Here is a 25,853-nt window from a genome sequence, read left to right as displayed (position 1 = left end):
AACTGTCATTCAAGCTGCCGTGATTCAATATCTGTGTATACGGCTATGCACATGTTTTCGTCGCACTTTGAAATAAAACAAATATTCACGGCAAGTAACTGAGCAATGCATACAATCTGATTAGATGATGAAATGAAACACGGTGAACGTCATTTTAGTGAGTATCCACAGCGTCAACAATTCCCAGGAAATACTATTCGAATTTGTGGCATTTGCATTGTTAAAAATATCACTTCAGTCGTCTCGGTAAATACCGAAACACACATGAAATGCTTTTGTTTCAGGGTAATTGCCTTGTTTTAGTAAAGTAATTATGGGTAGCGTGGCCGAGCGGTCTAAGGCGCTGGTTTTAGGCACTAGTCATTTCGATGGCGTGGGTTCGAATTCCACCGCTGCCATGTTGTTTAGTCTTTTGCACAACTGTCATTTATGCTGGCATAATACAATTTCAGTGTTTACGACAATGCACATGCTTATTTCGCATGTTGAAATACAACAAATATTCACGGCAAATAATTAAGCAGTGCATACAATCTGATTAGATGATGAAATGAAACCCGGTGAACGTCATTTTAGTGAGTATCTACAGCGTCAACAATTCCCAGGAAATAGTATTCGAATTTGTGGCATTTGCATTTTTAAAAATATCACTTCAGTCGTCTCGGTAAATACCGAAATACACATGAAATGCTTTTGTTCCAGGGTAATTGCCTTGTTTTAGTAAAGTAATTATGGGTAGCGTGGCCGAGTGGACTAAGGCGCTGGTTTTAGGTACCAGTCATTCCGATGGCGTGGGTTCGAATCCCACCGCTGCCATGTTGTTTAGTATTTTGCACAACAGTCATTTATGCTGGCATAATAAAATGTCAGTGTTTCCGACTATGCACATGTTTATTTCGCATGTTGAAATCCAACAAATATTCACGGCAAATAATTAAGCAGTGCATACAATCTGATTAGATGACGAAATGAACCCCGGAGAACACATTTAATGAGTAACTACAGCGACAAAAATTCCAAGAAAATAGTATTCTCATTTTTGGCTTTTGCACTGTTACAAATATCACTTCAGTCGTCTCGGTAAATACCGAAACACACATGAAATGCTTGTGTTTCAGGGTAATTGTCTTGTTTTAGTGAAGTAATTATGGGTAGCGTGGCCGAGCGGTCTAAGGCGCTGGTTTTAGGCACCAGTCATCTCGATGGCGTGGGTTCGAATCCCATCCCTGCCAGTTTGTTCAGTATTTTGCACAACTGTCATTCAAGCTGCCGTGATTCAATATCTGTGTATACGGCTATGCACATGTTTTCGTCGCACTTTGAAATAAAACAAATATTCACGGCAAGTAACTGAGCAATGCATACAATCTGATTAGATGATGAAATGAAACACGGTGAACGTCATTTTAGTGAGTATCTACAACGTCAACAATTCCCAGGAAATAGTATTCGAATTTGTGGCATTTGCATTTTTTAAAATATCACTTCAGTCGTCTCGGTAAATACCCAAACACACATGAAATGCTTGTGTTTCCGGGTAATTGTGTCGTTTTTGCAATGTTATTATGGGTAGCGTGGCCGAGCGGTCAAAGGCGCTTGTTTAAGGCACCAGTCATTTCGCTGGCGTGGGTTCGAATACCACCGCTGCCATGTTGTTTAGTATTTTGCAGAACAGTCATTTATGCTGGCATAATACAATTTCAGTGTTTACGACTATGCACATGTTTATTTCGCATGTTGAAATCCAACAAATATTCACGGCAAATAATTAAGCAGTGCATACAATCTGATTAGATGACGAAATGAAACCCGGTGAACACATTTTAATGAGTAACTACAGCGTCAAAAATTCCCAGAAAATAGTATTCGCGTTTTTGGCATTTGCATTGTTACAAATATCACTTCAGTCGTCTCGGTAAATACCGAAACACACATGAAATGCTTGTGTTTCGGGGTAATTGCCTTGTTTTTGCAAAGTAATTATGGGTAACGTGGCCGAGCGGTCTAAGGCGCTGGTTTTAGGCACCAGTCATTTCGATGGCGTGGGTTCGAATCCCACCGCTGCCATGTTGTTTAGTATTTTGCACAACTGTCATTCAAGCTGCCGTAATTCAATTTCTGTGTATACGGCTATGCACATGTTTTAGTCGCACTTTAAAATAAAACAAATATTCACGGCAAGTAACTAAGCAATGCATACAATCTGATTAGATGATGAAATGAAACCCGGTGAACACATTTTAATGAGTAACCACAGAGTCAAAAATTCTCAGAAAATAGTATTCGCATTTTCGGCATTTGCATTATTACAAATATCACTTCAGTCGTCTCGGTAAATACCGAAACACACATGAAATGCTTGTGTTTCGGGATAATTGCCTTGTTTTTGCAAAGTAATTATGGGTAGCGTGGCCGAGCGGTCTAAGGCGATGGTTTAAGGCACCAGTCATTTCGATGGCGTGGGTTCAAATCCCACCGCTGCCAGGTTGTTGAGTATTTTGCACAACTGTCATTCAAGCTGCCGTTATTCAATTTCTGTGTATACGGCTATGCACATGTTTTAGTCGCACTTTGAAATAAAACAAATATTCACGGCAAGTAACTAAGCAATGCATACAATCTGATTAGATGATGAAATGAAACCCGGTGAACGTCATTTTAGTGAGTATCTACAGCGTCAACAATTCCCAGGAAATAGTATTCGAATTTGTGGCATTTGCATTTTTAAAAATATCACTTCAGTCGTCTCGGTAAATACCGAAATACACATGAAATGCTTTTGTTCCAGGGTAATTGCCTTGTTTTAGAAAAGTAATTATGGGTAGCGTGGCCGAGTGGTCTAAGGCGCTGGTTTTAGGCACCAGTCATTCCGATGGCGTGGGTTCGAATCCCACCGCTGCCATGTTGTTTAGTATTTTGCACAACAGTCATTTATGCTGGCATAATACAATTTCAGTGTTTCCGACTATGCACATGTTTATTTCGCATGTTGAAATCCAACAAATATTCACGGCAAATAATTAAGCAGTGCATACAATCTGATTAGATGACGAAATGAAACCCGGTGAACACATTTTAATGAGTAACTACAGCGTCAAAAATTCCCAGAAAATAGTATTCTCATTATTGGCTTTTGCACTGTTACAAATATCACTTCAGTCGTCTCGGTAAATACCGAAACACACATGAAATGCTTTTGTTCCAGGGTAATTGCCTTGTTTTAGTAAAGTAGTTATGGGTAGCGTGGCCGAGCGGTCTAAGGCGCTGGTTTTAGGCACCAGTCATTTCGATGGCGTGGGTTCGAATCCCACCGCTGCCATGTTGTTTAGTATTTTGCACAACTGTCATTCAAGCTGCCGTAATTCAATTTCTGTGTATACGGCTATGCACATGTTTTAGTCGCACTTTAAAATAAAACAAATATTCACGGCAAGTAACTAAGCAATGCATACAATCTGATTAGATGATGAAATGAAACCCGGTGAACACATTTTAATGAGTAACCACAGAGTCAAAAATTCTCAGAAAATAGTATTCGCATTTTCGGCATTTGCATTATTACAAATATCACTTCAGTCGTCTCGGTAAATACCGAAACACACATGAAATGCTTGTGTTTCGGGATAATTGCCTTGTTTTTGCAAAGTAATTATGGGTAGCGTGGCCGAGCGGTCTAAGGCGATGGTTTAAGGCACCAGTCATTTCGATGGCGTGGGTTCAAATCCCACCGCTGCCAGGTTGTTGAGTATTTTGCACAACTGTCATTCAAGCTGCCGTTATTCAATTTCTGTGTATACGGCTATGCACATGTTTTAGTCGCACTTTGAAATAAAACAAATATTCACGGCAAGTAACTAAGCAATGCATACAATCTGATTAGATGATGAAATGAAACCCGGTGAACGTCATTTTAGTGAGTATCTACAGCGTCAACAATTCCCAGGAAATAGTATTCGAATTTGTGGCATTTGCATTTTTAAAAATATCACTTCAGTCGTCTCGGTAAATACCGAAACACACATGAAATGCTTTTGTTTCAGGGTAATTGCCTTGTTTTAGTAAAGTAATTACGGGTAGCGTGGCCGAGCGGTTTAAGGCGCTGGTTTTAGGCACCAGTCATTTCGATGGCGTGGGTTCGAATACCACCGCTGCCATGTTGTTTAGTATTTTGCACAACAGTCATTTATGCTGGCATAATACAATTTCAGTGTTTACGACTATGCACATGTTTATTTCGCATGTTGAAATCCAACAAATATTCACGGCAAATAATTAAGCAGTGCATACAATCTGATTAGGTGATGAAATGATACCCGGTGAACACATTTAATGAGTAACTACAGCGTCAAAAATTCCCAGAAAATTGTATTCTCATTTTTGGCTTTTGCATTGTTACAAATATCACTTCAGTCGTCTCGGTAAATACCGAAACACACATGAAATGCTTGTATTTCAGGGTAATTGCCTTGTTTTTGTAAAGTAATTATGGGTATCGTGGCCGAGCGGTCTAAGGCGCTGGTTTAAGGAACCAGTCATTTCGATGGCGTGGGTTCGAATCCCACCGCTGCCAGGTTGTTCAGTATTTTGCACAACTGTCCTTCAAGCTGCCGTTATTCAATTTCTGTGTATACGGCTATGCACATGTTTTAGTCGCACTTTGAAATAAAACAAATATTCACGGCAAGTAACTAAGCAATGCATACAATCTGATTAGATGATGAAATGAAACCCGGTGAACGTCATTTTAGTGAGTATCTACAGCGTCAACAATTCCCAGGAAATAGTATTCGAATTTGTGGCATTTGCATTTTTAAAAATATCACTTCAGTCGTCTCGGTAAATACCGAAACACACATGAAATGCTTTTGTTTCAGGGTAATTGCCTTGTTTTAGTAAAGTAATTACGGGTAGCGTGGCCGAGCGGTTTAAGGCGCTGGTTTTAGGCACCAGTCATTTCGATGGCGTGGGTTCGAATACCACCGCTGCCATGTTGTTTAGTATTTTGCACAACAGTCATTTATGCTGGCATAATACAATTTCAGTGTTTACGACTATGCACATGTTTATTTCGCATGTTGAAATCCAACAAATATTCACGGCAAATAATTAAGCAGTGCATACAATCTGATTAGGTGATGAAATGATACCCGGTGAACACATTTAATGAGTAACTACAGCGTCAAAAATTCCCAGAAAATTGTATTCTCATTTTTGGCTTTTGCATTGTTACAAATATTACTTCAGTCGTCTCGGTAAATACCGAAACACACATGAAATGCTTGTATTTCAGGGTAATTGCCTTGTTTTTGTAAAGTAATTATGGGTATCGTGGCCGAGCGGTCTAAGGCGCTGGTTTAAGGAACCAGTCATTTCGATGGCGTGGGTTCGAATCCCACCGCTGCCAGGTTGTTCAGTATTTTGCACAACTGTCCTTCAAGCTGCCGTTATTCAATTTCTGTGTATACGGCTATGCACATGTTTTAGTCGCACTTTGAAATAAAACAAATATTCACGGCAAGTAACTAAGCAATGCATACAATCTGATTAGATGATGAAATGAAACCCGGTGAACGTCATTTTAGTGAGTATCTACAGCGTCAACAATTCCCAGGAAATAGTATTCGAATTTGTGGCATTTGCATTTTTAAAAATATCACTTCAGTCGTCTCGGTAAATACCGAAACACACATGAAATGCTTTTGTTTCAGGGTAATTGCCTTGTTTTAGTAAAGTAATTACGGGTAGCGTGGCCGAGCGGTTTAAGGCGCTGGTTTTAGGCACCAGTCATTTCGATGGCGTGGGTTCGAATACCACCGCTGCCATGTTGTTTAGTATTTTGCACAACAGTCATTTATGCTGGCATAATACAATTTCAGTGTTTACGACTATGCACATGTTTATTTCGCATGTTGAAATCCAACAAATATTCACGGCAAATAATTAAGCAGTGCATACAATCTGATTAGGTGATGAAATGATACCCGGTGAACACATTTAATGAGTAACTACAGCGTCAAAAATTCCCAGAAAATTGTATTCTCATTTTTGGCTTTTGCATTGTTACAAATATCACTTCAGTCGTCTCGGTAAATACCGAAACACACATGAAATGCTTGTATTTCAGGGTAATTGCCTTGTTTTTGTAAAGTAATTATGGGTATCGTGGCCGAGCGGTCTAAGGCGCTGGTTTAAGGAACCAGTCATTTCGATGGCGTGGGTTCGAATCCCACCGCTGCCAGGTTGTTCAGTATTTTGCACAACTGTCCTTCAAGCTGCCGTTATTCAATTTCTGTGTATACGGCTATGCACATGTTTTCGTCGCACTTTGAAATAAAACAAATATTCACGGCAAGTAACTAAGCAATGCGTACAATCTGATTAGATGATGAAATTAAACCCGGTGAACGTCATTTTAGTGAGTATCTACAACGTCAACAATTCCCAGGAAATTGTATTCGAATTTGTGGCATTTGCATTGTTAAAAATATCACTTCAGTCGTCTCGGTAAATACCGAAACACACATGAAATGCTTTTGTTTCAGGGTAATTGCCTTGTTTTAGTAAAGTAATTACGGGTAGCGTGGGTTCGAATCCCACCGCTGCCATGTTGTTTAGTATTTTGCACAACTGTCATTCAAGCTGCCGTAATTCAATTTCTGTGTATACGGCTATGCACATGTTTTAGTCGCACTTTAAAATAAAACAAATATTCACGGCAAGTAACTAAGCAATGCATACAATCTGATTAGATGATGAAATGAAACCCGGTGAACACATTTTAATGAGTAACCACAGAGTCAAAAATTCTCAGAAAATAGTATTCGCATTTTCGGCATTTGCATTATTACAAATATCACTTCAGTCGTCTCGGTAAATACCGAAACACACATGAAATGCTTGTGTTTCGGGATAATTGCCTTGTTTTTGCAAAGTAATTATGGGTAGCGTGGCCGAGCGGTCTAAGGCGATGGTTTAAGGCACCAGTCATTTCGATGGCGTGGGTTCAAATCCCACCGCTGCCAGGTTGTTGAGTATTTTGCACAACTGTCATTCAAGCTGCCGTTATTCAATTTCTGTGTATACGGCTATGCACATGTTTTAGTCGCACTTTGAAATAAAACAAATATTCACGGCAAGTAACTAAGCAATGCATACAATCTGATTAGATGATGAAATGAAACCCGGTGAACGTCATTTTAGTGAGTATCTACAGCGTCAACAATTCCCAGGAAATAGTATTCGAATTTGTGGCATTTGCATTTTTAAAAATATCACTTCAGTCGTCTCGGTAAATACCGAAACACACATGAAATGCTTTTGTTTCAGGGTAATTGCCTTGTTTTAGTAAAGTAATTACGGGTAGCGTGGCCGAGCGGTTTAAGGCGCTGGTTTTAGGCACCAGTCATTTCGATGGCGTGGGTTCGAATACCACCGCTGCCATGTTGTTTAGTATTTTGCACAACAGTCATTTATGCTGGCATAATACAATTTCAGTGTTTACGACTATGCACATGTTTATTTCGCATGTTGAAATCCAACAAATATTCACGGCAAATAATTAAGCAGTGCATACAATCTGATTAGGTGATGAAATGATACCCGGTGAACACATTTAATGAGTAACTACAGCGTCAAAAATTCCCAGAAAATTGTATTCTCATTTTTGGCTTTTGCATTGTTACAAATATCACTTCAGTCGTCTCGGTAAATACCGAAACACACATGAAATGCTTGTATTTCAGGGTAATTGCCTTGTTTTTGTAAAGTAATTCTGGGTATCGTGGCCGAGCGGTCTAAGGCGCTGGTTTAAGGAACCAGTCATTTCGATGGCGTGGGTTCGAATCCCACCGCTGCCAGGTTGTTCAGTATTTTGCACAACTGTCCTTCAAGCTGCCGTTATTCAATTTCTGTGTATACGGCTATGCACATGTTTTAGTCGCACTTTGAAATAAAACAAATATTCACGGCAAGTAACTAAGCAATGCATACAATCTGATTAGATGATGAAATGAAACCCGGTGAACGTCATTTTAGTGAGTATCTACAGCGTCAACAATTCCCAGGAAATAGTATTCGAATTTGTGGCATTTGCATTTTTAAAAATATCACTTCAGTCGTCTCGGTAAATACCGAAACACACATGAAATGCTTTTGTTTCAGGGTAATTGCCTTGTTTTAGTAAAGTAATTACGGGTAGCGTGGCCGAGCGGTTTAAGGCGCTGGTTTTAGGCACCAGTCATTTCGATGGCGTGGGTTCGAATACCACCGCTGCCATGTTGTTTAGTATTTTGCACAACAGTCATTTATGCTGGCATAATACAATTTCAGTGTTTACGACTATGCACATGTTTATTTCGCATGTTGAAATCCAACAAATATTCACGGCAAATAATTAAGCAGTGCATACAATCTGATTAGGTGATGAAATGATACCCGGTGAACACATTTAATGAGTAACTACAGCGTCAAAAATTCCCAGAAAATTGTATTCTCATTTTTGGCTTTTGCATTGTTACAAATATCACTTCAGTCGTCTCGGTAAACACCGAAACACACATGAAATGCTTGTATTTCAGGGTAATTGCCTTGTTTTTGTAAAGTAATTATGGGTATCGTGGCCGAGCGGTCTAAGGCGCTGGTTTAAGGAACCAGTCATTTCGATGGCGTGGGTTCGAATCCCACTGCTGCCAGGTTGTTCAGTATTTTGCACAACTGTCCTTCAAGCTGCCGTTATTCAATTTCTGTGTATACGGCTATGCACATGTTTTCGTCGCACTTTGAAATAAAACAAATATTCACGGCAAGTAACTAAGCAATGCGTACAATCTGATTAGATGATGAAATTAAACCCGGTGAACGTCATTTTAGTGAGTATCTACAACGTCAACAATTCCCAGGAAATTGTATTCGAATTTGTGGCATTTGCATTGTTAAAAATATCACTTCAGTCGTCTCGGTAAATACCGAAACACACATGAAATGCTTTTGTTTCAGGGTAATTGCCTTGTTTTAGTAAAGTAATTACGGGTAGCGTGGCCGAGCGGTCTAAGGCGTTGGTTTTAGGCACCAGTCATTTCGATGGCGTGGGTTCGAATCCCACCGCTGCCATGTTGTTTAGTATTTTGCACAACTGTCATTCAAGCTGCCGTAATTCAATTTCTGTGCATACGGCTATGCACATGTTTTAGTCGCACTTTAAAATAAAACAAATATTCACGGCAAGTAACTAAGCAATGCATACAATCTGATTAGATGATGAAATGAAACCCGGTGAACACATTTTAATGAGTAACCACAGAGTCAAAAATTCTCAGAAAATAGTATTCGCATTTTCGGCATTTGCATTATTACAAATATCACTTCAGTCGTCTCGGTAAATACCCAAACACACATGAAATGCTTGTGTTTCCGGGTAATTGTGTCGTTTTTGCAATGTTATTATGGGTAGCGTGGCCGAGCGGTCAAAGGCGCTTGTTTAAGGCACCAGTCATTTCGCTGGCGTGGGTTCGAATACCACCGCTGCCATGTTGTTTAGTATTTTGCAGAACAGTCATTTATGCTGGCATAATACAATTTCAGTGTTTACGACTATGCACATGTTTATTTCGCATGTTGAAATCCAACAAATATTCACGGCAAATAATTAAGCAGTGCATACAATCTGATTAGATGATGAAATGAAACCTGGTGAACACATTTAATGAGTAACTACAGCGTCAAAAATTCCCAGAAAATAGTATTCTCATTTTTGGCTTTTGCATTGTTACAAATATCACTTCAGTCGTCTCGGTAAATACCGAAACACACATGAAATGCTTGTATTTCAGGGTAATTGCCTTGTTTTTGTAAAGTAATTATGGGTAGCGTGGCCGAGCGGTCTAAAGCGCTGGTTTAAGGCACCAGTCATTTCGATGGCGTGGGTTCGAATCCCACCGCTGCCAGGTTGTTCAGTATTTTGCACAACTGTCCTTCAAGCTGCCGTTATTCAATTTCTGTGTATACGGCTATGCACATGTTTTCGTCGCACTTTGAAATAAAACAAATATTCACGGCAAGTAACTAAGCAATGCGTACAATCTGATTAGATGATGAAATGAAACCCGGTGAACGTCATTTTAGTGAGTATCTACAGCGTCAACAATTCCCAGGAAATAGTATTCGAATTTGTGGTATTTGCATTGTTAAAAATATCACTTCAGTCGTCTCGGTAAATACCGAAACACACATGAAATGCTTTTGTTTCAGGGTAATTGCCTTGTTTTAGTAAAGTAATTACGGGTAGCGTGGCCGAGCGGTTTAAGGCGCTGGTTTTAGGCACCAGTTATTTCGATGGCGTGGGTTCGAATACCACCGCTGCCATGTTGTTCAGTATTTTGCACAACTGTCCTTCAAGCTGCCGTAATTCAATTTCTGTGTATACGGCTATGCACATGTTTTCGTCGCACTTTGAAATAAAACAAATATTCACGGCAAGTAACTAAGCAATGCGTACAATCTGATTAGATGATGAAATGAAACCCGGTGAACGTCATTTTAGTGAGTATCTACAACGTCAACAATTCCCAGGAAATTGTATTCGAATTTGTGGCATTTGCATTGTTAAAAATATCACTTCAGTCGTCTCGGTAAATACCAAAACACACATGAAATGCTTTTGTTTCAGGGTAATTGCCTTGTTTTAGTAAAGTAATTACGGGTTGCGTGGCCGAGCGGTTTAAGGCGCTGGTTTTAGGCACCAGTTATTTCGATGGCGTGGGTTCGAATACCACCGCTGCCATGTTGTTTAGTATTTTGCACAACAGTCATTTATGCTGGCATAATACAATTTCAGTGTTTACGACTATGCACATGTTTATTTCGCATGTTGAAATCCAACAAATATTCACGGCAAATAATTAAGCAGTGCATACAATCTGATTAGGTGATGAAATGATACCCGGTGAACACATTTAATGAGTAACTACAGCGTCAAAAATTCCCAGAAAATTGTATTCTCATTTTTGGCTTTTGCATTGTTACAAATATCACTTCAGTCGTCTCGGTAAATACCGAAACACACATGAAATGCTTGTATTTCAGGGTAATTGCCTTGTTTTTGTAAAGTAATTATGGGTATCGTGGCCGAGCGGTCTAAGGCGCTGGTTTAAGGAACCAGTCATTTCGATGGCGTGGGTTCGAATCCCACCGCTGCCAGGTTGTTCAGTATTTTGCACAACTGTCCTTCAAGCTGCCGTTATTCAATTTCTGTGTATACGGCTATGCACATGTTTTCGTCGCACTTTGAAATAAAACAAATATTCACGGCAAGTAACTAAGCAATGCGTACAATCTGATTAGATGATGAAATTAAACCCGGTGAACGTCATTTTAGTGAGTATCTACAACGTCAACAATTCCCAGGAAATTGTATTCGAATTTGTGGCATTTGCATTGTTAAAAATATCACTTCAGTCGTCTCGGTAAATACCGAAACACACATGAAATGCTTTTGTTTCAGGGTAATTGCCTTGTTTTAGTAAAGTAATTACGGGTAGCGTGGCCGAGCGGTTTAAGGCGCTGGTTTTAGGCACCAGTTATTTCGATGGCGTGGGTTCGAATACCACCGCTGCCATGTTGTTTAGTATTTTGCACAACTGTCATTCAAGCTGCCGTAATTCAATTTCTGTGTATACGGCTATGCACATGTTTTAGTCGCACTTAGAAATAAAACAAATATTCACGGCAAGTAACTAAGCAATGCATACAATCTGATTAGATGATGAAATGAAACCCGGTGAACGTCATTTTAGTGAGTATCTACAGCGTCAACAATTCCCAGGAAATAGTATTCGAATTTGTGGCATTTGCATTGTTAAAAATATCACTTCAGTCGTCTCGGTAAATACCGAAATACACATGAAATGCTTTTGTTCCAGGGTAATTGCCTTGTTTCAGTAAAGTAATTATGGGTAGCGTGGCCGAACGGTCTAAGGCGCTGGTTTTAGGCACCAGTCATTCCTATGGCGTGGGTTCGAATCCCACCGATGCCATGTTCTTTAGTATTTTGCACAACAGTCATTTATGCTGGCATAATACAATTTCAGTGTTTCCGACTATGCACATGTTTTAGTCGCACTTAGAAATAAAACAAATATTCACGGCAAGTAACTAAGCAATGCATACAGTCTGATTAGATGATGAAATGAAACTCGGTGAACGTCATTTTAGTGAGTATCTACAGCGTCAAAAATTCCCAGAAAATAGTATTCTCATTTTTGGCTTTTGCATTGTTACAAATATCACTTCAGTCGTCTCGGTAAATACCGAAACACACATGAAATGCTTGTATTTCAGGGTAATTGCCTTGTTTTTGTAAAGTAATTATGGGTAGCGTGGCCGAGCGGTCTAAGGCGCTGGTTTTAGGCACCAGTCATTTCGATGGCGTGGGTTCGAATCCCACCGCCGCCATGTTGTTTAGTATTTTGCACAACAGTCATTTATGCTGGCATAATACAATTTCAGTGTTTACGACTATGCACATGTTTATTTCGCATGTTGAAATCCAACAAATATTCACGGCAAATAATTAAGCAGTGCATACAATCTGATTAGATGATGAAATGAAACCTGGTGAACACATTTAATGAGTAACTACAGCGTCAAAAATTCCCAGAAAATAGTATTCTCATTTTTGGCTTTTGCATTGTTACAAATATCACTTCAGTCGTCTCGGTAAATACCGAAACACACATGAAATGCTTGTATTTCAGGGTAATTGCCTTGTTTTTGTAAAGTAATTATGGGTAGCGTGGCCGAGCGGTCTAAGGCGCTGGTTTAAGGCACCAGTCATTTCGATGGCGTGGGTTCGAATCCCACCGCTGCCAGGTTGTTCAGTATTTTGCACAACTGTCCTTCAAGCTGCCGTTATTCAATTTCTGTGTATACGGCTATGCACATGTTTTCGTCGCACTTTGAAATAAAACAAATATTCACGGCAAGTAACTAAGCAATGCGTACAATCTGATTAGATGATGAAATGAAACCCGGTGAACGTCATTTTAGTGAGTATCTACAGCGTCAACAATTCCCAGGAAATAGTATTCGAATTTGTGGTATTTGCATTGTTAAAAATATCACTTCAGTCGTCTCGGTAAATACCGAAACACACATGAAATGCTTTTGTTTCAGGGTAATTGCCTTGTTTTAGTAAAGTAATTACGGGTAGCGTGGCCGAGCGGTTTAAGGCGCTGGTTTTAGGCACCAGTCATTTCGATGGCGTGGGTTCGAATCCCACCGATGCCATGTTCTTTATTATTTTGCACAACAGTCATTTATGCTGGCATAATACAATTTCAGTGTTTCCGACTATGCACATGTTTTAGTCGCACTTAGAAATAAAACAAATATTCACGGCAAGTAACTAAGCAATGCATACAGTCTGATTAGATGATGAAATGAAACCCGGTGAACGTCATTTTAGTGAGTATCTACAGCGTCAACAATTCCCAGGAAATAGTATTCGAATTTGTGGCATTTGCATTGTTAAAAATATCACTTCAGTCGTCTTGGTAAATACCGAAATACACATGAAATGCTTTTGTTCCTGGGTAATTGCCTTGTTTTAGTAAAGTAGTTATGGGTAGCGTGGCCGAGCGGTCTAAGGCGTTGGTTTTAGGCACCAGTCATTTCGATGGCGTGGGTTCGAATCCCACCGCTGCCATGTTGTTTAGTATTTTGCACAACTGTCATTCAAGCTGCCGTAATTCAATTTCTGTGCATACGGCTATGCACATGTTTTAGTCGCACTTTAAAATAAAACAAATATTCACGGCAAGTAACTAAGCAATGCATACAATCTGATTAGATGATGAAATGAAACCCGGTGAACACATTTTAATGAGTAACCACAGAGTCAAAAATTCTCAGAAAATAGTATTCGCATTTTCGGCATTTGCATTATTACAAATATCACTTCAGTCGTCTCGGTAAATACCCAAACACACATGAAATGCTTGTGTTTCCGGGTAATTGTGTCGTTTTTGCAATGTTATTATGGGTAGCGTGGCCGAGCGGTCAAAGGCGCTTGTTTAAGGCACCAGTCATTTCGCTGGCGTGGGTTCGAATACCACCGCTGCCATGTTGTTTAGTATTTTGCAGAACAGTCATTTATGCTGGCATAATACAATTTCAGTGTTTACGACTATGCACATGTTTATTTCGCATGTTGAAATCCAACAAATATTCACGGCAAATAATTAAGCAGTGCATACAATCTGATTAGATGATGAAATGAAACATGGTGAACACATTTAATGAGTAACTACAGCGTCAAAAATTCCCAGAAAATAGTATTCTCATTTTTGGCTTTTGCATTGTTACAAATATCACTTCAGTCGTCTCGGTAAATACCGAAACACACATGAAATGCTTATATTTCAGGGTAATTGCCTTGTTTTTGTAAAGTAATTATGGGTAGCGTGGCCGAGCGGTCTAAAGCGCTGGTTTAAGGCACCAGTCATTTCGATGGCGTGGGTTCGAATCCCACCGCTGCCAGGTTGTTCAGTATTTTGCACAACTGTCCTTCAAGCTGCCGTTATTCAATTTCTGTGTATACGGCTATGCACATGTTTTCGTCGCACTTTGAAATAAAACAAATATTCACGGCAAGTAACTAAGCAATGCGTACAATCTGATTAGATGATGAAATGAAACCCGGTGAACGTCATTTTAGTGAGTATCTACAGCGTCAACAATTCCCAGGAAATAGTATTCGAATTTGTGGTATTTGCATTGTTAAAAATATCACTTCAGTCGTCTCGGTAAATACCGAAACACACATGAAATGCTTTTGTTTCAGGGTAATTGCCTTGTTTTAGTAAAGTAATTACGGGTAGCGTGGCCGAGCGGTTTAAGGCGCTGGTTTTAGGCACCAGTTATTTCGATGGCGTGGGTTCGAATACCACCGCTGCCATGTTGTTCAGTATTTTGCACAACTGTCCTTCAAGCTGCCGTAATTCAATTTCTGTGTATACGGCTATGCACATGTTTTCGTCGCACTTTGAAATAAAACAAATATTCACGGCAAGTAACTAAGCAATGCGTACAATCTGATTAGATGATGAAATGAAACCCGGTGAACGTCATTTTAGTGAGTATCTACAACGTCAACAATTCCCAGGAAATTGTATTCGAATTTGTGGCATTTGCATTGTTAAAAATATCACTTCAGTCGTCTCGGTAAATACCGAAACACACATGAAATGCTTTTGTTTCAGGGTAATTGCCTTGTTTTAGTAAAGTAATTACGGGTTGCGTGGCCGAGCGGTTTAAGGCGCTGGTTTTAGGCACCAGTTATTTCGATGGCGTGGGTTCGAATACCACCGCTGCCATGTTGTTTAGTATTTTGCACAACTGTCATTCAAGCTGCCGTAATTCAATTTCTGTGTATACGGCTATGCACATGTTTTAGTCGCACTTAGAAATAAAACAAATATTCACGGCAAGTAACTAAGCAATGCATACAATCTGATTAGATGATGAAATGAAACCCGGTGAACGTCATTTTAGTGAGTATCTACAGCGTCAACAATTCCCAGGAAATAGTATTCGAATTTGTGGCATTTGCATTGTTAAAAATATCACTTCAGTCGTCTCGGTAAATACCGAAATACACATGAAATGCTTTTGTTCCAGGGTAATTGCCTTGTTTCAGTAAAGTAATTATGGGTAGCGTGGCCGAGCGGTCTAAGGCGCTGGTTTTAGGCACCAGTCATTCCTATGGCGTGGGTCCGAATCCCACCGATGCCATGTTCTTTAGTATTTTGCACAACAGTCATTTATGCTGGCATAATACAATTTCAGTGTTTCCGACTATGCACATGTTTTAGTCGCACTTAGAAATAAAACAAATATTCACGGCAAGTAACTAAGCAATGCATACAGTCTGATTAGATGATGAAATGAAACTCGGTGAACGTCATTTTAGTGAGTATCTACAGCGTCAAAAATTCCCAGAAAATAGTATTCTCATTTTTGGCTTTTGCATTGTTACAAATATCACTTTAGTCGTCTCGGTAAATACCGAAACACACATGAAATGCTTGTATTTCAGGGTAATTGCCTTGTTTTTGTAAAGTAATTATGGGTAGCGTGGCCGAGCGGTCTAAGGCGCTGGTTTTAGGCACCAGTCATTTCGATGGCGTGGGTTCGAATCCCACCGCTGCTATGTTGTTTAGTATTTTGCACAACAGTCATTTATGCTGGCATAATACAATTTCAGTGTTTACGACTATGCACATGTTTATTTCGCATGTTGAAATCCAACAAATATTCACGGCAAATAATTAAGCAGTGCATACAATCTGATTAGATGATGAAATGAAACCTGGTGAACACATTTAATGAGTAACTACAGCGTCAAAAATTCCCAGAAAATAGTATTCTCATTTTTGGCTTTTGCATTGTTACAAATATCACTTCAGTCGTCTCGGTAAATACCGAAACACACATGAAATGCTTGTATTTCAGGGTAATTGCCTAGTTTTTGTAAAGTAATTATGGGTAGCGTGGCCGAGCGGTCTAAGGCGCTGGTTTAAGGCACCAGTCATTTCGATGGCGTGGGTTCGAATCCCACCGCTGCCAGGTTGTTCAGTATTTTGCACAACAGTCATTTATGCTGGCATAATACAATTTCAGTGTTTCCGACTATGCACATGTTTTAGTCGCACTTAGAAATAAAACAAATATTCACGGCAAGTAACTAAGCAATGCATACAATCTGATTAGATGATGAAATGAAACCCGGTGAACACATTTTAATGAGTAACCACAGAGTCAAAAATTCCCAGGAAATAGTATTCGAATTTGTGGCCTTTGCATTGTTAAAAATATCACTTCAGTCGTCTCGGTAAATACTGAAATACACATGAAATGCTTTTGTTCCAGGGTAATTGCCTTGTTTTAGTAAAGTAGTTATGGGTAGCGTGGCCGAGCGGTCTAAGGCGCTGGTTTTAGGCACCAGTCATTTCGATGGCGTGGGTTCGAATCCCACCGCTGCCATGTTGTTTAGTATTTTGCACAACTGTCATTCAAGCTGCCGTAATTCAATTTCTGTGTATACGGCTATGCACATGTTTTAGTCGCACTTTAAAATAAAACAAATATTCACGGCAAGTAACTAAGCAATGCATACAATCTGATTAGATGATGAAATGAAACCCGGTGAACACATTTTAATGAGTAACCACAGAGTCAAAAATTCTCAGAAAATAGTATTCGCATTTTCGGCATTTGCATTATTACAAATATCACTTCAGTCGTCTCGGTAAATACCCAAACACACATGAAATGCTTGTGTTTCCGGGTAATTGTGTCGTTTTTGCAATGTTATTATGGGTAGCGTGGCCGAGCGGTCAAAGGCGCTTTTTTAAGGCACCAGTCATTTCGCTGGCGTGGGTTCGAATACCACCGCTGCCATGTTGTTTAGTATTTTGCAGAACAGTCATTTATGCTGGCATAATACAATTTCAGTGTTTACGACTATGCACATGTTTATTTCGCATGTTGAAATCCAACAAATATTCACGGCAAATAATTAAGCAGTGCATACAATCTGATTAGATGACGAAATGAAACCCGGTGAACACATTTTAATGAGTAACTACAGCGTCAAAAATTCCCAGAAAATAGTATTCGCGTTTTTGGCATATGCATTGTTACAAATATCACTTCAGTCGTCTCGGTAAATACCGAAACACACATGAAATGCTTGTGTTTCGGGGTAATTGCCTTGTTTTTGCAAAGTAATTATGGGTAGCGTGGCCGAGCGGTCTAAGGCGCTGGTTTAAGGCACCAGTCATTTCGATGGCGTGGGTTCGAATCCCACCGCTGCCAGGTTGTTGAGTATTTTGCACAACTGTCATTCAAGCTGCCGTTATTCAATTTCTGTTTATACGGCTATGCACATGTTTTAGTCGCACTTTGAAATAAAACAAATATTCACGGCAAGTAACTAAGCAATGCATACAATCTGATTAGATGATGAAATGAAACCCGGTGAACACATTTTAATGAGTAACCACAGAGTCAAAAATTCTCAGAAAATAGTATTCGCATTTTCGGCATTTGCATTATTACAAATATCACTTCAGTCGTCTCGGTAAATACCCAAACACACATGAAATGCTTGTGTTTCCGGGTAATTGTGTCGTTTTTGCAATGTTATTATGGGTAGCGTGGCCGAGCGGTCTAAGGCGCTGGTTTAAGGCACCAGTCATTTCGATGGCGTGGGTTCGAATCCCACCGCTGCCAGGTTGTTGAGTATTTTGCACAACAGTCATTTATGCTGGCATAATACAATTTCAGTGTTTCCGACTATGCACATGTTTATTTCGCATGTTGAAATCCAACAAATATTCACGGCAAATAATTAAGCAGTGCATACAATCTGATTAGATGACGAAATGAAACCCGGTGAACACATTTTAATGAGTAACTACAGCGTCAAAAATTCCCAGAAAATAGTATTCTCATTATTGGCTTTTGCACTGTTACAAATATCACTTCAGTCGTCTCGGTAAATACCGAAACACACATGAAATGCTTTTGTTCCAGGGTAATTGCCTTGTTTTAGAAAAGTAGTTATGGGTAGCGTGGCCGAGCGGTCTAAGGCGCTGGTTTTAGGCACCAGTCATTTCGATGGCGTGGGTTCGAATCCCACCGCTGCCAGGTTGTTGAGTATTTTGCACAACTGTCATTCAAGCTGCCGTTATTCAATTTCTGTGTATACGGCTATGCACATGTTTTAGTCGCACTTAGAAATAAAACAAATATTCACGGCAAGTAACTAAGCAATGCATACAATCTGATTAGATGATGAAATGAAACCCGGTGAACGTCATTTTAGTGAGTATCTACAGCGTCAACAATTCCCAGGAAATAGTATTCGAATTTGTGGCATTTGCATTGTTAAAAATATCACTTCAGTCGTCTTGGTAAATACCGAAATACACATGAAATGCTTTTGTTCCTGGGTAATTGCCTTGTTTTAGTAAAGTAGTTATGGGTAGCGTGGCCGAGCGGTCTAAGGCGCTGGTTTTAGGCACCAGTCATTTCGATGGCGTGGGTTCGAATCCCACTGCTGCCATGTTGTTTAGTATTTTGCATTCAAGCTGCCGTAATTCAATTTCTGTGTATACGGCTATGCACATGTTTTAGTCGCACTTTAAAATAAAACAAATATTCACGGCAAGTAACTAAGCAATGCATACAATCTGATTAGATGATGAAATGAAACCCGGTGAACACATTTTAATGAGTAACCACAGAGTCAAAAATTCTCAGAAAATAGTATTCGCATTTTCGGCATTTGCATTATTACAAATATCACTTCAGTCGTCTCGGTAAATACCCAAACACACATGAAATGCTTGTGTTTCCGGGTAATTGTGTCGTTTTTGCAGTGTTATTATGGGTAGCGTGGCCGAGCGGTCAAAGGCGCTTGTTTAAGGCACCAGTCATTTCGCTGGCGTGGGTTCGAATACCACCGCTGCCATGTTGTTTAGTATTTTGCAGAACAGTCATTTATGCTGGCATAATACAATTTCAGTGTTTACGACTATGCACATGTTTATTTCGCATGTTGAAATCCAACAAATATTCACGGCAAATAATTAAGCAGTGCATACAATCTGATTAGATGACGAATTGAAACCCGGTGAACACATTTTAATGAGTAACTACAGCGTCAAAAATTCCCAGAAAATAGTATTCTCATTTTTGGCTTTTGCATTGTTACAAATATCACTTCAGTCGTGTCGGTAAATACCGAAACACACATGAAATGCTTGTATTTCAGGGTAATTGCCTTGTTTTTGTAAAGTAATTATGGGTAGCGTAGCCGAGCGGTCTAAGGCGCTGGTTTAAGGCACCAGTCATTTCGATGGCGCGGGTTCGAATCCCACCGCTGCCAGGTTGTTCAGTATTTTGCACAACTGTCATTCAAGCTGCCGTAATTCAATTTCTGTGTATACGGCTATGCACATGTTTTAGTCGCAATTAGAAATAAAACAAATATTCACGGCAAGTAACTAAGCAATGCATACAATCTGATTAGATGATGAAATGAAACCCGGTGAACGTCATTTTAGTGAGTATCTACAGCGTCAACAATTCCCAGGAAATAGTATTCGAATTTGTGGCATTTGCATTGTTAAAAATATCACTTCAGTCGTCTCGGTAAATACCGAAATACACATGAAATGCTTTTGTTCCAGGGTAATTGCCTTGTTTCAGTAAAGTAATTATGGGTAGCGTGGCCGAGCGGTCTAAGGCGCTGGTTTTAGGCACCAGTCATTCCTATGGCGTGGGTCCGAATCCCACCGATGCCATGTTCTTTAGTATTTTGCACAACAGTCATTTATGCTGGCATAATACAATTTCAGTGTTTCCGACTATGCACATGTTTTAGTCGCACTTAGAAATAAAACAAATATTCACGGCAAGTAACTAAGCAATGCATACAGTCTGATTAGATGATGAAATGAAACTCGGTGAACGTCATTTTAGTGAGTATCTACAGCGTCAAAAATTCCCAGAAAATAGTATTCTCATTTTTGGCTTTTGCATTGTTACAAATATCACTTCAGTCGTCTCGGTAAATACCGAAACACACATGAAATGCTTGTATTTCAGGGTAATTGCCTTGTTTTTGTAAAGTAATTATGGGTAGCGTGGCCGAGCGGTCTAAGGCGCTGGTTTTAGGCACCAGTCATTTCGATGGCGTGGGTTCGAATCCCACCGCTGCCATGTTGTTTAGTATTTTGCACAACAGTCATTTATGCTGGCATAATACAATTTCAGTGTTTACGACTATGCACATGTTTATTTCGCATGTTGAAATCCAACAAATATTCACGGCAAATAATTAAGCAGTGCATACAATCTGATTAGATGACGAATTGAAACCCGGTGAACACATTTTAATGAGTAACTACAGCGTCAAAAATTCCCAGAAAATAGTATTCGCGTTTTTGGCATATGCATTGTTACAAATATCACTTCAGTCGTCTCGGTAAATACCGAAACACACATGAAATGCTTGTGTTTCGGGGTAATTGCCTTGTTTTTGCAAAGTAATTATGGGTAGCGTGGCCGAGCGGTCTAAGGCGCTGGTTTAAGGCACCAGTCATTTCGATGGCGTGGGTTCGAATCCCACCGCTGCCAGGTTGTTGAGTATTTTGCACAACTGTCATTCAAGCTGCCGTTATTCAATTTCTGTTTATACGGCTATGCACATGTTTTAGTCGCACTTTGAAATAAAACAAATATTCACGGCAAGTAACTAAGCAATGCATACAATCTGATTAGATGATGAAATGAAACCCGGTGAACACATTTTAATGAGTAACCACAGAGTCAAAAATTCTCAGAAAATAGTATTCGCATTTTCGGCATTTGCATTATTACAAATATCACTTCAGTCGTCTCGGTAAATACCCAAACACACATGAAATGCTTGTGTTTCCGGGTAATTGTGTCGTTTTTGCAATGTTATTATGGGTAGCGTGGCCGAGCGGTCTAAGGCGCTGGTTTAAGGCACCAGTCATTTCGATGGCGTGGGTTCGAATCCCACCGCTGCCAGGTTGTTGAGTATTTTGCACAACAGTCATTTATGCTGGCATAATACAATTTCAGTGTTTCCGACTATGCACATGTTTATTTCGCATGTTGAAATCCAACAAATATTCACGGCAAATAATTAAGCAGTGCATACAATCTGATTAGATGACGAAATGAAACCCGGTGAACACATTTTAATGAGTAACTACAGCGTCAAAAATTCCCAGAAAATAGTATTCTCATTATTGGCTTTTGCACTGTTACAAATATCACTTCAGTCGTCTCGGTAAATACCGAAACACACATGAAATGCTTTTGTTCCAGGGTAATTGCCTTGTTTTAGAAAAGTAGTTATGGGTAGCGTGGCCGAGCGGTCTAAGGCGCTGGTTTTAGGCACCAGTCATTTCGATGGCGTGGGTTCGAATCCCACCGCTGCCAGGTTGTTGAGTATTTTGCACAACTGTCATTCAAGCTGCCGTTATTCAATTTCTGTGTATACGGCTATGCACATGTTTTAGTCGCACTTAGAAATAAAACAAATATTCACGGCAAGTAACTAAGCAATGCATACAATCTGATTAGATGATGAAATGAAACCCGGTGAACGTCATTTTAGTGAGTATCTACAGCGTCAACAATTCCCAGGAAATAGTATTCGAATTTGTGGCATTTGCATTGTTAAAAATATCACTTCAGTCGTCTTGGTAAATACCGAAATACACATGAAATGCTTTTGTTCCTGGGTAATTGCCTTGTTTTAGTAAAGTAGTTATGGGTAGCGTGGCCGAGCGGTCTAAGGCGCTGGTTTTAGGCACCAGTCATTTCGATGGCGTGGGTTCGAATCCCACCGCTGCCATGTTGTTTAGTATTTTGCATTCAAGCTGCCGTAATTCAATTTCTGTGTATACGGCTATGCACATGTTTTAGTTGCACTTTAAAATAAAACAAATATTCACGGCAAGTAACTAAGCAATGCATACAATCTGATTAGATGATGAAATGAAACCCGGTGAACACATTTTAATGAGTAACCACAGAGTCAAAAATTCTCAGAAAATAGTATTCGCATTTTCGGCATTTGCATTATTACAAATATCACTTCAGTCGTCTCGGTAAATACCCAAACACACATGAAATGCTTGTGTTTCCGGGTAATTGTGTCGTTTTTGCAGTGTTATTATGGGTAGCGTGGCCGAGCGGTCAAAGGCGCTTGTTTAAGGCACCAGTCATTTCGCTGGCGTGGGTTCGAATACCACCGCTGCCATGTTGTTTAGTATTTTGCAGAACAGTCATTTATGCTGGCATAATACAATTTCAGTGTTTACGACTATGCACATGTTTATTTCGCATGTTGAAATCCAACAAATATTCACGGCAAATAATTAAGCAGTGCATACAATCTGATTAGATGACGAATTGAAACCCGGTGAACACATTTTAATGAGTAACTACAGCGTCAAAAATTCCCAGAAAATAGTATTCTCATTTTTGGCTTTTGCATTGTTACAAATATCACTTCAGTCGTGTCGGTAAATACCGAAACACACATGAAATGCTTGTATTTCAGGGTAATTGCCTTGTTTTTGTAAAGTAATTATGGGTAGCGTAGCCGAGCGGTCTAAGGCGCTGGTTTAAGGCACCAGTCATTTCGATGGCGCGGGTTCGAATCCCACCGCTGCCAGGTTGTTCAGTATTTTGCACAACTGTCATTCAAGCTGCCGTAATTCAATTTCTGTGTATACGGCTATGCACATGTTTTAGTCGCAATTAGAAATAAAACAAATATTCACGGCAAGTAACTAAGCAATGCATACAATCTGATTAGATGATGAAAAGAAACCCGGTGAACGTCATTTTAGTGAGTATCTACAGCGTCAACAATTCCCAGGAAATAGTATTCGAATTTGTGGCATTTGCATTGTTAAAAATATCACTTCAGTCGTCTCGGTAAATACCGAAATACACATGAAATGCTTTTGTTCCAGGGTAATTGCCTTGTTTCAGTAAAGTAATTATGGGTAGCGTGGCCGAGCGGTCTAAGGCGCTGGTTTTAGGCACCAGTCATTCCTATGGCGTGGGTCCGAATCCCACCGATGCCATGTTCTTTAGTATTTTGCACAACAGTCATTTATGCTGGCATAATACAATTTCAGTGTTTCCGACTATGCACATGTTTTAGTCGCACTTAGAAATAAAACAAATATTCACGGCAAGTAACTAAGCAATGCATACAGTCTGATTAGATGATGAAATGAAACTCGGTGAACGTCATTTTAGTGAGTATCTACAGCGTCAAAAATTCCCAGAAAATAGTATTCTCATTTTTGGCTTTTGCATTGTTACAAATATCACTTCAGTCGTCTCGGTAAATACCGAAACACACATGAAATGCTTGTATTTCAGGGTAATTGCCTTGTTTTTGTAAAGTAATTATGGGTAGCGTGGCCGAGCGGTCTAAGGCGCTGGTTTTAGGCACCAGTCATTTCGATGGCGTGGGTTCGAATCCCACCGCTGCCATGTTGTTTAGTATTTTGCACAACAGTCATTTATGCTGGCATAATACAATTTCAGTGTTTACGACTATGCACATGTTTATTTCGCATGTTGAAATCCAACAAATATTCACGGCAAATAATTAAGCAGTGCATACAATCTGATTAGATGACGAATTGAAACCCGGTGAACACATTTTAATGAGTAACTACAGCGTCAAAAATTCCCAGAAAATAGTATTCGCGTTTTTGGCATATGCATTGTTACAAATATCACTTCAGTCGTCTCGGTAAATACCGAAACACACATGAAATGCTTGTGTTTCGGGGTAATTGCCTTGTTTTTGCAAAGTAATTATGGGTAGCGTGGCCGAGCGGTCTAAGGCGCTGGTTTAAGGCACCAGTCATTTCGATGGCGTGGGTTCGAATCCCACCGCTGCCAGGTTGTTGAGTATTTTGCACAACTGTCATTCAAGCTGCCGTTATTCAATTTCTGTTTATACGGCTATGCACATGTTTTAGTCGCACTTTGAAATAAAACAAATATTCACGGCAAGTAACTAAGCAATGCATACAATCTGATTAGATGATGAAATGAAACCCGGTGAACACATTTTAATGAGTAACCACAGAGTCAAAAATTCTCAGAAAATAGTATTCGCATTTTCGGCATTTGCATTATTACAAATATCACTTCAGTCGTCTCGGTAAATACCCAAACACACATGAAATGCTTGTGTTTCCGGGTAATTGTGTCGTTTTTGCAATGTTATTATGGGTAGCGTGGCCGAGCGGTCTAAGGCGCTGGTTTAAGGCACCAGTCATTTCGATGGCGTGGGTTCGAATCCCACCGCTGCCAGGTTGTTGAGTATTTTGCACAACAGTCATTTATGCTGGCATAATACAATTTCAGTGTTTCCGACTATGCACATGTTTATTTCGCATGTTGAAATCCAACAAATATTCACGGCAAATAATTAAGCAGTGCATACAATCTGATTAGATGACGAAATGAAACCCGGTGAACACATTTTAATGAGTAACTACAGCGTCAAAAATTCCCAGAAAATAGTATTCTCATTATTGGCTTTTGCACTGTTACAAATATCACTTCAGTCGTCTCGGTAAATACCGAAACACACATGAAATGCTTTTGTTCCAGGGTAATTGCCTTGTTTTAGAAAAGTAGTTATGGGTAGCGTGGCCGAGCGGTCTAAGGCGCTGGTTTTAGGCACCAGTCATTTCGATGGCGTGGGTTCGAATCCCACCGCTGCCAGGTTGTTGAGTATTTTGCACAACTGTCATTCAAGCTGCCGTTATTCAATTTCTGTGTATACGGCTATGCACATGTTTTAGTCGCACTTAGAAATAAAACAAATATTCACGGCAAGTAACTAAGCAATGCATACAATCTGATTAGATGATGAAATGAAACCCGGTGAACGTCATTTTAGTGAGTATCTACAGCGTCAACAATTCCCAGGAAATAGTATTCGAATTTGTGGCATTTGCATTGTTAAAAATATCACTTCAGTCGTCTTGGTAAATACCGAAATACACATGAAATGCTTTTGTTCCTGGGTAATTGCCTTGTTTTAGTAAAGTAGTTATGGGTAGCGTGGCCGAGCGGTCTAAGGCGCTGGTTTTAGGCACCAGTCATTTCGATGGCGTGGGTTCGAATCCCACCGCTGCCATGTTGTTTAGTATTTTGCATTCAAGCTGCCGTAATTCAATTTCTGTGTATACGGCTATGCACATGTTTTA

At 39.7% G+C, this 25,853-nt stretch overlaps 49 non-coding genes across 49 annotated transcripts; all 49 read left to right on the top strand.

The window, feature by feature from the left end:
- Positions 1-734: 734 nt before the first annotated feature.
- On the top strand, positions 735-816 carry TRNAL-UAG (transfer RNA leucine (anticodon UAG)). Its single transcript has one exon. It is a non-coding gene; the product is annotated as a tRNA-Leu (tRNA).
- Positions 817-1,150: 334 nt separating this feature from the next.
- Positions 1,151-1,232, top strand: TRNAL-UAG (transfer RNA leucine (anticodon UAG)). Its single transcript has one exon. It is a non-coding gene; the product is annotated as a tRNA-Leu (tRNA).
- A 753-nt stretch (positions 1,233-1,985) lies between these two features.
- Positions 1,986-2,067, top strand: TRNAL-UAG (transfer RNA leucine (anticodon AAG)). The gene has a single exon. It is a non-coding gene; the product is annotated as a tRNA-Leu (tRNA).
- A 335-nt stretch (positions 2,068-2,402) lies between these two features.
- TRNAL-AAG (transfer RNA leucine (anticodon AAG)) lies at positions 2,403-2,484 on the top strand. The gene has a single exon. It is a non-coding gene; the product is annotated as a tRNA-Leu (tRNA).
- Positions 2,485-2,820: 336 nt separating this feature from the next.
- TRNAL-UAG (transfer RNA leucine (anticodon UAG)) lies at positions 2,821-2,902 on the top strand. Its single transcript has one exon. It is a non-coding gene; the product is annotated as a tRNA-Leu (tRNA).
- Positions 2,903-3,237: 335 nt separating this feature from the next.
- Positions 3,238-3,319, top strand: TRNAL-UAG (transfer RNA leucine (anticodon UAG)). Its single transcript has one exon. It is a non-coding gene; the product is annotated as a tRNA-Leu (tRNA).
- A 335-nt stretch (positions 3,320-3,654) lies between these two features.
- On the top strand, positions 3,655-3,736 carry TRNAL-AAG (transfer RNA leucine (anticodon AAG)). Its single transcript has one exon. It is a non-coding gene; the product is annotated as a tRNA-Leu (tRNA).
- Positions 3,737-4,072: 336 nt separating this feature from the next.
- On the top strand, positions 4,073-4,154 carry TRNAL-UAG (transfer RNA leucine (anticodon UAG)). The gene has a single exon. It is a non-coding gene; the product is annotated as a tRNA-Leu (tRNA).
- A 334-nt stretch (positions 4,155-4,488) lies between these two features.
- Positions 4,489-4,570, top strand: TRNAL-AAG (transfer RNA leucine (anticodon AAG)). Its single transcript has one exon. It is a non-coding gene; the product is annotated as a tRNA-Leu (tRNA).
- Positions 4,571-4,906: 336 nt separating this feature from the next.
- Positions 4,907-4,988, top strand: TRNAL-UAG (transfer RNA leucine (anticodon AAG)). The gene has a single exon. It is a non-coding gene; the product is annotated as a tRNA-Leu (tRNA).
- A 334-nt stretch (positions 4,989-5,322) lies between these two features.
- Positions 5,323-5,404, top strand: TRNAL-AAG (transfer RNA leucine (anticodon AAG)). The gene has a single exon. It is a non-coding gene; the product is annotated as a tRNA-Leu (tRNA).
- Positions 5,405-5,740: 336 nt separating this feature from the next.
- TRNAL-UAG (transfer RNA leucine (anticodon AAG)) lies at positions 5,741-5,822 on the top strand. The gene has a single exon. It is a non-coding gene; the product is annotated as a tRNA-Leu (tRNA).
- A 334-nt stretch (positions 5,823-6,156) lies between these two features.
- Positions 6,157-6,238, top strand: TRNAL-AAG (transfer RNA leucine (anticodon AAG)). Its single transcript has one exon. It is a non-coding gene; the product is annotated as a tRNA-Leu (tRNA).
- Positions 6,239-6,940: 702 nt separating this feature from the next.
- Positions 6,941-7,022, top strand: TRNAL-AAG (transfer RNA leucine (anticodon AAG)). The gene has a single exon. It is a non-coding gene; the product is annotated as a tRNA-Leu (tRNA).
- Positions 7,023-7,358: 336 nt separating this feature from the next.
- On the top strand, positions 7,359-7,440 carry TRNAL-UAG (transfer RNA leucine (anticodon AAG)). Its single transcript has one exon. It is a non-coding gene; the product is annotated as a tRNA-Leu (tRNA).
- A 334-nt stretch (positions 7,441-7,774) lies between these two features.
- On the top strand, positions 7,775-7,856 carry TRNAL-AAG (transfer RNA leucine (anticodon AAG)). Its single transcript has one exon. It is a non-coding gene; the product is annotated as a tRNA-Leu (tRNA).
- A 336-nt stretch (positions 7,857-8,192) lies between these two features.
- Positions 8,193-8,274, top strand: TRNAL-UAG (transfer RNA leucine (anticodon UAG)). The gene has a single exon. It is a non-coding gene; the product is annotated as a tRNA-Leu (tRNA).
- A 334-nt stretch (positions 8,275-8,608) lies between these two features.
- TRNAL-AAG (transfer RNA leucine (anticodon AAG)) lies at positions 8,609-8,690 on the top strand. Its single transcript has one exon. It is a non-coding gene; the product is annotated as a tRNA-Leu (tRNA).
- Positions 8,691-9,026: 336 nt separating this feature from the next.
- On the top strand, positions 9,027-9,108 carry TRNAL-UAG (transfer RNA leucine (anticodon AAG)). Its single transcript has one exon. It is a non-coding gene; the product is annotated as a tRNA-Leu (tRNA).
- Positions 9,109-9,859: 751 nt separating this feature from the next.
- TRNAL-AAG (transfer RNA leucine (anticodon AAG)) lies at positions 9,860-9,941 on the top strand. The gene has a single exon. It is a non-coding gene; the product is annotated as a tRNA-Leu (tRNA).
- Positions 9,942-10,277: 336 nt separating this feature from the next.
- TRNAL-UAG (transfer RNA leucine (anticodon AAG)) lies at positions 10,278-10,359 on the top strand. Its single transcript has one exon. It is a non-coding gene; the product is annotated as a tRNA-Leu (tRNA).
- A 752-nt stretch (positions 10,360-11,111) lies between these two features.
- TRNAL-AAG (transfer RNA leucine (anticodon AAG)) lies at positions 11,112-11,193 on the top strand. The gene has a single exon. It is a non-coding gene; the product is annotated as a tRNA-Leu (tRNA).
- A 336-nt stretch (positions 11,194-11,529) lies between these two features.
- Positions 11,530-11,611, top strand: TRNAL-UAG (transfer RNA leucine (anticodon UAG)). Its single transcript has one exon. It is a non-coding gene; the product is annotated as a tRNA-Leu (tRNA).
- Positions 11,612-11,947: 336 nt separating this feature from the next.
- Positions 11,948-12,029, top strand: TRNAL-UAG (transfer RNA leucine (anticodon AAG)). Its single transcript has one exon. It is a non-coding gene; the product is annotated as a tRNA-Leu (tRNA).
- A 336-nt stretch (positions 12,030-12,365) lies between these two features.
- TRNAL-UAG (transfer RNA leucine (anticodon AAG)) lies at positions 12,366-12,447 on the top strand. Its single transcript has one exon. It is a non-coding gene; the product is annotated as a tRNA-Leu (tRNA).
- Positions 12,448-12,781: 334 nt separating this feature from the next.
- TRNAL-AAG (transfer RNA leucine (anticodon AAG)) lies at positions 12,782-12,863 on the top strand. The gene has a single exon. It is a non-coding gene; the product is annotated as a tRNA-Leu (tRNA).
- Positions 12,864-13,199: 336 nt separating this feature from the next.
- TRNAL-UAG (transfer RNA leucine (anticodon AAG)) lies at positions 13,200-13,281 on the top strand. Its single transcript has one exon. It is a non-coding gene; the product is annotated as a tRNA-Leu (tRNA).
- A 336-nt stretch (positions 13,282-13,617) lies between these two features.
- TRNAL-UAG (transfer RNA leucine (anticodon UAG)) lies at positions 13,618-13,699 on the top strand. Its single transcript has one exon. It is a non-coding gene; the product is annotated as a tRNA-Leu (tRNA).
- A 751-nt stretch (positions 13,700-14,450) lies between these two features.
- On the top strand, positions 14,451-14,532 carry TRNAL-AAG (transfer RNA leucine (anticodon AAG)). The gene has a single exon. It is a non-coding gene; the product is annotated as a tRNA-Leu (tRNA).
- Positions 14,533-14,868: 336 nt separating this feature from the next.
- On the top strand, positions 14,869-14,950 carry TRNAL-UAG (transfer RNA leucine (anticodon UAG)). Its single transcript has one exon. It is a non-coding gene; the product is annotated as a tRNA-Leu (tRNA).
- Positions 14,951-16,122: 1,172 nt separating this feature from the next.
- Positions 16,123-16,204, top strand: TRNAL-UAG (transfer RNA leucine (anticodon UAG)). The gene has a single exon. It is a non-coding gene; the product is annotated as a tRNA-Leu (tRNA).
- A 334-nt stretch (positions 16,205-16,538) lies between these two features.
- Positions 16,539-16,620, top strand: TRNAL-AAG (transfer RNA leucine (anticodon AAG)). The gene has a single exon. It is a non-coding gene; the product is annotated as a tRNA-Leu (tRNA).
- A 335-nt stretch (positions 16,621-16,955) lies between these two features.
- Positions 16,956-17,037, top strand: TRNAL-UAG (transfer RNA leucine (anticodon UAG)). Its single transcript has one exon. It is a non-coding gene; the product is annotated as a tRNA-Leu (tRNA).
- Positions 17,038-17,789: 752 nt separating this feature from the next.
- Positions 17,790-17,871, top strand: TRNAL-AAG (transfer RNA leucine (anticodon AAG)). Its single transcript has one exon. It is a non-coding gene; the product is annotated as a tRNA-Leu (tRNA).
- Positions 17,872-18,206: 335 nt separating this feature from the next.
- On the top strand, positions 18,207-18,288 carry TRNAL-AAG (transfer RNA leucine (anticodon AAG)). Its single transcript has one exon. It is a non-coding gene; the product is annotated as a tRNA-Leu (tRNA).
- Positions 18,289-18,623: 335 nt separating this feature from the next.
- On the top strand, positions 18,624-18,705 carry TRNAL-UAG (transfer RNA leucine (anticodon UAG)). The gene has a single exon. It is a non-coding gene; the product is annotated as a tRNA-Leu (tRNA).
- A 336-nt stretch (positions 18,706-19,041) lies between these two features.
- Positions 19,042-19,123, top strand: TRNAL-UAG (transfer RNA leucine (anticodon UAG)). Its single transcript has one exon. It is a non-coding gene; the product is annotated as a tRNA-Leu (tRNA).
- A 743-nt stretch (positions 19,124-19,866) lies between these two features.
- Positions 19,867-19,948, top strand: TRNAL-AAG (transfer RNA leucine (anticodon AAG)). Its single transcript has one exon. It is a non-coding gene; the product is annotated as a tRNA-Leu (tRNA).
- A 754-nt stretch (positions 19,949-20,702) lies between these two features.
- Positions 20,703-20,784, top strand: TRNAL-UAG (transfer RNA leucine (anticodon UAG)). The gene has a single exon. It is a non-coding gene; the product is annotated as a tRNA-Leu (tRNA).
- Positions 20,785-21,119: 335 nt separating this feature from the next.
- TRNAL-AAG (transfer RNA leucine (anticodon AAG)) lies at positions 21,120-21,201 on the top strand. Its single transcript has one exon. It is a non-coding gene; the product is annotated as a tRNA-Leu (tRNA).
- A 335-nt stretch (positions 21,202-21,536) lies between these two features.
- Positions 21,537-21,618, top strand: TRNAL-AAG (transfer RNA leucine (anticodon AAG)). Its single transcript has one exon. It is a non-coding gene; the product is annotated as a tRNA-Leu (tRNA).
- A 335-nt stretch (positions 21,619-21,953) lies between these two features.
- On the top strand, positions 21,954-22,035 carry TRNAL-UAG (transfer RNA leucine (anticodon UAG)). Its single transcript has one exon. It is a non-coding gene; the product is annotated as a tRNA-Leu (tRNA).
- A 336-nt stretch (positions 22,036-22,371) lies between these two features.
- On the top strand, positions 22,372-22,453 carry TRNAL-UAG (transfer RNA leucine (anticodon UAG)). Its single transcript has one exon. It is a non-coding gene; the product is annotated as a tRNA-Leu (tRNA).
- Positions 22,454-23,196: 743 nt separating this feature from the next.
- On the top strand, positions 23,197-23,278 carry TRNAL-AAG (transfer RNA leucine (anticodon AAG)). The gene has a single exon. It is a non-coding gene; the product is annotated as a tRNA-Leu (tRNA).
- Positions 23,279-24,032: 754 nt separating this feature from the next.
- Positions 24,033-24,114, top strand: TRNAL-UAG (transfer RNA leucine (anticodon UAG)). The gene has a single exon. It is a non-coding gene; the product is annotated as a tRNA-Leu (tRNA).
- Positions 24,115-24,449: 335 nt separating this feature from the next.
- Positions 24,450-24,531, top strand: TRNAL-AAG (transfer RNA leucine (anticodon AAG)). Its single transcript has one exon. It is a non-coding gene; the product is annotated as a tRNA-Leu (tRNA).
- A 335-nt stretch (positions 24,532-24,866) lies between these two features.
- Positions 24,867-24,948, top strand: TRNAL-AAG (transfer RNA leucine (anticodon AAG)). Its single transcript has one exon. It is a non-coding gene; the product is annotated as a tRNA-Leu (tRNA).
- A 335-nt stretch (positions 24,949-25,283) lies between these two features.
- On the top strand, positions 25,284-25,365 carry TRNAL-UAG (transfer RNA leucine (anticodon UAG)). Its single transcript has one exon. It is a non-coding gene; the product is annotated as a tRNA-Leu (tRNA).
- Positions 25,366-25,701: 336 nt separating this feature from the next.
- TRNAL-UAG (transfer RNA leucine (anticodon UAG)) lies at positions 25,702-25,783 on the top strand. The gene has a single exon. It is a non-coding gene; the product is annotated as a tRNA-Leu (tRNA).
- The last annotated feature ends 70 nt before the right edge of the window (positions 25,784-25,853 follow it).

This window comes from Saccoglossus kowalevskii, chromosome 8 (assembly GCF_978046115.1).
Source record: "Saccoglossus kowalevskii chromosome 8, keSacKowa6.1, whole genome shotgun sequence".
Taxonomy (NCBI): Eukaryota; Metazoa; Hemichordata; class Enteropneusta; family Harrimaniidae; genus Saccoglossus; species Saccoglossus kowalevskii.
Note: the sequence above shows the minus strand (reverse complement) of the source record. Positions and strands in the feature narration are given on the sequence as shown.